Consider the following 6,929-nt stretch of genomic DNA (forward strand, 5'->3'; position numbering starts at 1 on the left):
TCCCCTCCCCTGGTCCTCGACTTGGCTAGGCAATGCCCCACCCCAGCCCCAGCATCTCTCCTGATGCTTTTCCTCCAGACGGTGCTGTGGGGTGTAAACAGGCATTACTCCCGAGACCGTGGATTGTGGCCAGCCCACCACACGCCTCTGCCGCCACCCAAACAGGTCTGGAGCGCATGAGGTCAGCGTTTGGGGGGGCTCCACTCTATGGGCCTGGTGCGCTGGGGGGGGGGATGGAGGGTACTTGGACAAGGAGGGAGCGAGTGGGGACATATGGCCGTGTTTGGAGAAGAGGGCCACCATGCTGGGCTGCCAGCCTCCAGGTGGTGGCTGGAGATCTCCTGGTATCACAACCCATCGTTCCCCTTTAGAAGGTGGGCTGTGTGGCATGGCTCTTTGCTGAAGAGCCTCCCCTCCCCTCCCCAACCCCACCCTCTCTGGTCTCCATCCCTAAAATCTTCCTACCAAAGAGCTGGCAACCCTTAATACGGGATTCCATGGATGCATGGACTTCATTTATAGCCCAACGTTCACCCCAGTGGGGATACAACAGGGCCTACACGGTTCTCCTTGCCTGTATTTTATCATCACAACAACCCTGTGAGGCGGGCTCATCTGAGAGGATGCGACTGCTCCAAATTCACCCAGCCCACTTCCATGGCAGAGAGGGAATTTGAACCTGACACTCTACACCACTACCCCCGAGGGGAGTCTCCTTTGCGGTGTTAACTCACTGGGGCCTCCCTCTTTCTAGCTGTCTTGAAACCTTCCAGACCCTTAAAGAAATGATAAGAAGAGGAATTGGTTTTCATACCGTGCTTTTCACTAGCTGAAGGAGGCCCAGATATCTTTCCCTTCCTCTCCCCACAACAGACCCCCTGTGATAGGTGGGGCTGAGAGAGCTCTGAGAGAACTGGGACTGGCCCCAGCACGTGGAGGAGGAGGTAGGGAATCCAACCTGGTTCTCTGGATTAGAACCACCACTCTTGACCACGACACCACTGGTGGTTTGTTGGTTGGTTCAATTTATTCACCACCACTCCCAGAAAAGCCGGCTCATAGTGGTTAATAACAATAAAATCAAGTATGATAAAAGCAATAAAGCCCCCTCCTGCAGCCGTCCCCCCCCCACCAATCCCTAAAAACTCAGTCGGTCCCCTTTGGCCTGGCGCCTCAGGGCGGGTGCTCAGGGCAGATCTTCCTTGCCTGGCCTCAACCCAATGCCTGGCGGAAGAGCTCCGTCTCGCAGGCCCTGCAGAATGAGGCTCCCTGCAGATTGCGATCTGGAGCTCCATGGTTGGGGAAGGCGATGTCCCATAAGGATTCCCCAAATATTGACAGGCTCCCACATTCCATTGGCTGCGACCCCTTTGGAAACCTTTCCGGGAAGAGAGCTTCCAAAGGTCACCAACTGGTTCCAGAAGAAACGCAGCCGCCACGGACATGAGACAAACTTCTCGCCTAACTGCAGGCCGGTGTTTTCCCCGCAGAAGCCACCCCCCACTCCCCATGGCCGTATATGTGTTGCTCTGTACATGACACACATATGTTCTCCGCATCCCTGAACACATACAGGAAATGCCCCCCTCCCCCCCCTACGGGTTGCTTACTAGATCTCAGTGGCGGCTCTAGATCCATCCAGACCAGGACTGTCCCCAGCACTGAGTTGCCAATTGAGGGCTGTACAATTTGGGGGTGGGGTGGGGTGTGGAGCTTGGGCACTTTGGAATTTGGGGAGCAGAGTTGGGGGGCTTCCTCTGGGAATATCGAGCTCCACAGTCTGGGGATCAGCTGGAGGCCCCTGTGGGAGGTGGGCTCCCACCCAAGCACCCACCAGGGCCAATTCTGCTCCGTTTCCAAGATGAAAGGACCGCTGTTTTCCTTGGTGGTCTCCCATCCAAGCACTCTCCCGGCTTAGCTTCCAGGGCTGATGAGACCAGGCTAGGCCGGCCAAGGCCAGGCCACAAATGCCTCCTCCCGTTCTTTTAAAAATAAATCCCTCTCCATTAGTCCCCAACACCAAATTGCTCTGTTGTTGTTGTTCTTGTTGTTGTTCTTAAAGCTAAACCCTCTGTGGGCACTGAATGGATCCCCCAGCGGCTTAGCAGGAGCTGCACTCTGCAGAACTGGGTCCTGCTGGACCACCTGACACCCCCCTCCCACCCTGCCCCGCCCCCACCCCAGGGCTTACAGGTTTGGCCTCCCCTGACGGAGAGGGAGGCATACCAAGCAGAGGCTCTGCCACGGAGCCCTGGCCCCTGTACTGGCGCAGGCAGGATGCTGGGGAGGCGGATCCAGACACAGAAGTCCGGCCCAGCCTGCCTTTCAGTGAAGGTCTTTGCACTGGGATGGCAACAAAAGTCTGCCCAGCCCATCAAATCTCAAAGTCCGAAGCTTTGCCTCGCCCCCCCCCCCCCACTTTCTAAGGAACCCTTGGCAGGCCCCAGGAAAGGGGCTGGGGACCAGCTTGAAGCAGAAGGGCTTCTTCCCCAGGGGACACCTTCCACACCCCGGGCCTTGTTAGCAACCTTCTTCTGCACCCTTCCCAGCTTTTTGAAAGCCTTTTTGTCCCACAGAAGGAAGCCCCTCTGGAAGGGATGGGGGGGCATTCTCCCCTCTATTTGCCCCCCATGGCCAAGTGCTCCCCTCTCCCCTGCCTGGGAAGGGACGCCAGAGCTTTCCTGGCACACCTGAAGGAGAGCTCCCTGCAAGCCCTGACTGGCCCCTTGGCTGTTCTGAGATAAGCACAGCGGATGAGAATGCGGAGTAGGGTTCACGGCTCTGGGCTGGGAAGAGAAGCCAGAGACTGGGGGGCGGGTGGAGGGTGAAGCCTGGAGGGGAAAGGGGGATGAATCCTGCCTTCAGAAGCAGCCTTTTCCTCCAGGGGAACTGGTCTCTCTAACCTGGAGACCTGGGCTGATTCTGCACTTAGACCGTTTACACACTGGGAACTTCACTGCCCCAGCTTCCGTGCAGGAGCACAAATTGGGGGTGGAAGAGGTACACCAGGCCAAATGCTCCCCCATTGGGGTGCAGGAAGAGGTGGGGCGACCTGCCACGACTAAAACTACAGCCTGCAGCCTGGCATGAAACCTCCAGGGCGCAAACGGACTTACTGTGTTTTTTCCACTGTGGATCCTGTTGAATTCAGATTGATTTGAATTCAGGTCTTCCTCTATCCCCCCCCCCCCAGTTGAATCAGAAAGTGTTCTGCACTCGATTGGGGAAGCTCAGAGTGGGGAGGGAGCCAAGCGCAGCAGGAGCCTCTTTCTTTTTTTTCTTGAGGGGAGGGGAGAGCATTGGAGACAGAAGAGGAGGGGGAATAAATCCAAGAGGTCAATATCTGCTGAGAGAAGTTAGGGCTTCTGGAGCTCAGTCACTTTAAGACAAGCCTTGCAACCGGGAACCAGGAAGTCTTTGAACTGACACCCTGGCCAATCAGGGAAGACTGCTTTGCTACGAGGCACATAGAAGGGAATTAATTTGCAAAAAGCAGAAATCTACATACTTCCTGATGGCAATTTTTCAAATATCGAGAGTTATATCCACTTCTGGATATTGCAGGGGAAAGATAGGGTCATTCCAGATCAATCATGCACGCTGCAGAGGGAAAATTTAAAGTACCCCAAATCAAAGTGGAATTTAGTGGAGACAGGAGGGGTTTATTCGAACTGAGAGTAGGTAAAAAGCCCCATGCAGACTACATCCAGTTTTCTTTGCCAGTCCTCCCAATATGGTGTAATCTGCAAACTTGATGAGTAGTCCTCCACCCCCTCATCTAAATCATTAATAAATATGTTAAAAAGTACCGGTCTGAGCACCGAGCCCTGAGATACCCCGTTACTCACCTTCCTCCAGTCGGATGAAGCACCAGTTAGGCAGTTAGGACTGTTAGGACCCTCTCTCTCCTCTCTCTCTTTACGAAGTTGCTTCACTTCTAAATAAAATCATTCCATACTTTTAAGCAGCTTAGTGTTCCTCTGTCTTAGAATCATAGAATCCTAGAGTTGGAAGGAGCCATACAGGCCATCTAGTACAACCCCCTGCTCAACGCAGGATCAGCCCAAAGCATCCTAAAGCATCCAAGAAAAGTGTGTATCCAACCTTTGCTTGAAGACTGCCAGTGAGGGGGAGCTCACCACCTCCTTAGGCAGCCTATTCCACTGCTGAACTACGCTGACTGTGAACATTTTTTTCCTGATATCCAGCCTATATCGTTGTACTTTAGTTTAAACCCATTACTGCGTGTCCTCTCCTCTGCAGCCAGCAGAAACAGCATCCTGCCCTCCTCCAAGTGACAACCTTTCAAATACTTAGAGGGCTATCATGTCCCCTCTCAGCCTCCTTTTCTCCAGGCTGAACATTCCCAAGTCCCTCAACCTATCTTCATAGGGCTTGGTCCTTTGGCCCCAGATCATCCTCGTCGCTCTCCTCTGTACCCTTTCAATTTTATCTACGTCCTTCTTGAAGTGAGGCCTCCAGAACTGTGCACAGTACTCCAGGTGTGGTCTGACCAGTGCCGTATACAATGGGACTATGACATCTTGTGATTTTGATGTGATGCCCCTGTTGATACAGCCCAAAATGGCATTTGCCTTTTTTACCGCTGCATCACACTGCCTGCTCATGTTTAGTTTACAATCCACAAGTACCCCAAGGTCTCGTTCACACACAGTGCTACCTAGAAGCGTATCCCCCATCCAGTAGGCATGCTTTTCATTTTTTTGACACAGATGAATGCTCGGGAGCAAGCAGATTTAGCTGCCATGTTTTGCAATGGTCTGGTCTCTCGAAAGGGGGTCAAGAAAGAGAAGGGCAGTGGAGGGAGGCAAGACAGAGAGATGTTTTCCGCACCTTGACCTGTCTTGTTTATTCCTCCTGCCCTTGTTTTCCCCGTTTCTGGAGCCCTCTGCGGTTGGGCAAACCCCGCTGGGTAATCACCACTTGGAGGCCTCATTTGGCGAACTCCTGGCAGGGGCCCGGCTGAAATCCTCGGAGTCATCAAGACGGAGCGAGGGCCAGTCAAAACAAGGGCCCCGGAGCCCCCTCCCTGGGCACAAAGCCCCTTGTTTTCCAAAGACTAGAGCTTGTTTGCTCTGGAAGAGGAGGACAATTAGGGTGGGCGCTGACTGAGAATTAGCCGGTGGAGGATTAAGGAGGAGCACAAACAGGGCTCAGGAGGACCTCGGTGGTGGAGAACAAACAGCTATTTGAGGACACATCAGCATTGTGGGCTTTGGGGAATGCAGAAGGGAGAGGGGAGGGGAGCTTCACCTGTGCCCTTTCCCCAACCGTCTGAAAAAATATATGCCATTTTATTAACATGGGACTGTAAGTGGGAGGAGGTCGGCAAGGCTGCCGCTCTCACGACTCCCTGCAAACTATGCTGAGCTGAATGACTTCTTCACAGGCAACAGAGTCGCACTGTGCTAAACGATGCACAAAGTTAGTTGAACAAAGTTTCAGGGACCGTGGTCTCCATCCATGTGCGGAGCTTGCTGAAACTCGGATCCTGTTTGAGTGCTGCTTAATGCAGTGGTTCCCCACCTGGGGGTCGGGGCCCTTTCACAGGGGTCGCAGCAGGGCAAGCAGCATGGCTGGGGGGGGGGGGGTGCTAAGCACACAACAGCCTTGCAGGGTAGATCGAGAGAGAGCGTTTGTCTGTCTGGAGTAGTGGGAAAGAGCAAGATCGGCCTGGTGGGACAAGAGGCAGAACTCAACTGAGAAACCCTGGAGGGAAAAAACAATTATTGTACAATCATGAACAATGGATCTTCACGCCATGGGTCAGTTTCGGTTTGATTTCTGTGAAAGAACCTTGGCATAATTTTATGGCTGGGGGTCCCCACAACACGCGGAACTGGATTAAAGGGTCACGGCAGTGGGAAGGTTGAGAACCACTGGCTTCTTGTGTCCTATCAACACCAACATTTACCTCCAGGGCTGCTTTTAGACGTCTGGTTGGTTCTACGACCCTGATTCCTATGAGGCTGTTCTCTGACGGCCCTGTGGTGTCGGTTGTACCGACTTTATTCTGAGCAATCTGTTAGCAGAGTTTAAATGTGCAAAAAGGAGCAAAGCACCAAGCTGCTAAAAAGAATAACACAGTTTTATTCTAAAGAGAAACAAACTTTGCGTATATAGGGAGTGTCCTAAGCCTGGCGAGCTGTTCATTCTGTCTGTTCTGGAGGCAAGCAGGGAGGATGTCGGCCCAAAGGGGCAGGAGGTCACCAGTGGGCCAATCAGGACACTGCATCTGAAGAAGAAGAAGGGAAATTCCTAAATATTCTAACTCCATATCTCCTCCAGTCCCCCCATAGGATATTCTTTGTATTCTGTTTGGTTTTGCACACCACAGATCTTGCACAGTCCGACGTAATCTGCCTTGAGTCCCCTCGGGGAGAAAAGTAAAATATTTAAATGAGTAAAGGAGATTAAAGTGCCGCAGGGCTGGATGGAAGCCGGACCCTTGCTCTGAACCGTCCCGGTAGGGCCCCACCGGGCAAGGGCCCTGAACTTCAGCTCCCACGGAGGTTCAGCCATCCTCAAAGGCGGCCGGCCCGTCAGGGGAAACAGCTTGAGGCGCCATTCTCCCCCGCCCGGTTCTGGGAATTCACCGGTCTGACACGAAGGCAGTCCTGGGAGCCGGGAAGACCCAACCAGCAGGCCAGGCTTCTGGCCGACACGTGTCCCGGAGCGTTGACGGGATGGTTCGTCAGCTCTCGATGGCGGGTGTTGCTCCTTCCTAAAACCGGCGAGGGAACGGGGTGTGTCGTGTGTCACAAGCAAAGGAGTCGGTTCCAGAAACTCACGCACTCTGGGCAAAAGGAAGGATCGACGTGCTGAAACTCTCTCGGGACATACTGGGGGAAAGCTTTTTCTCGTCCTCTCTGCATAACCTCCACTGCAACCAGTATTCCTTGTGTTAA

Source organism: Paroedura picta, chromosome 8 (genome assembly GCF_049243985.1).
Source record: "Paroedura picta isolate Pp20150507F chromosome 8, Ppicta_v3.0, whole genome shotgun sequence".
NCBI classification, from domain to species: domain Eukaryota; kingdom Metazoa; phylum Chordata; class Lepidosauria; order Squamata; family Gekkonidae; genus Paroedura; species Paroedura picta.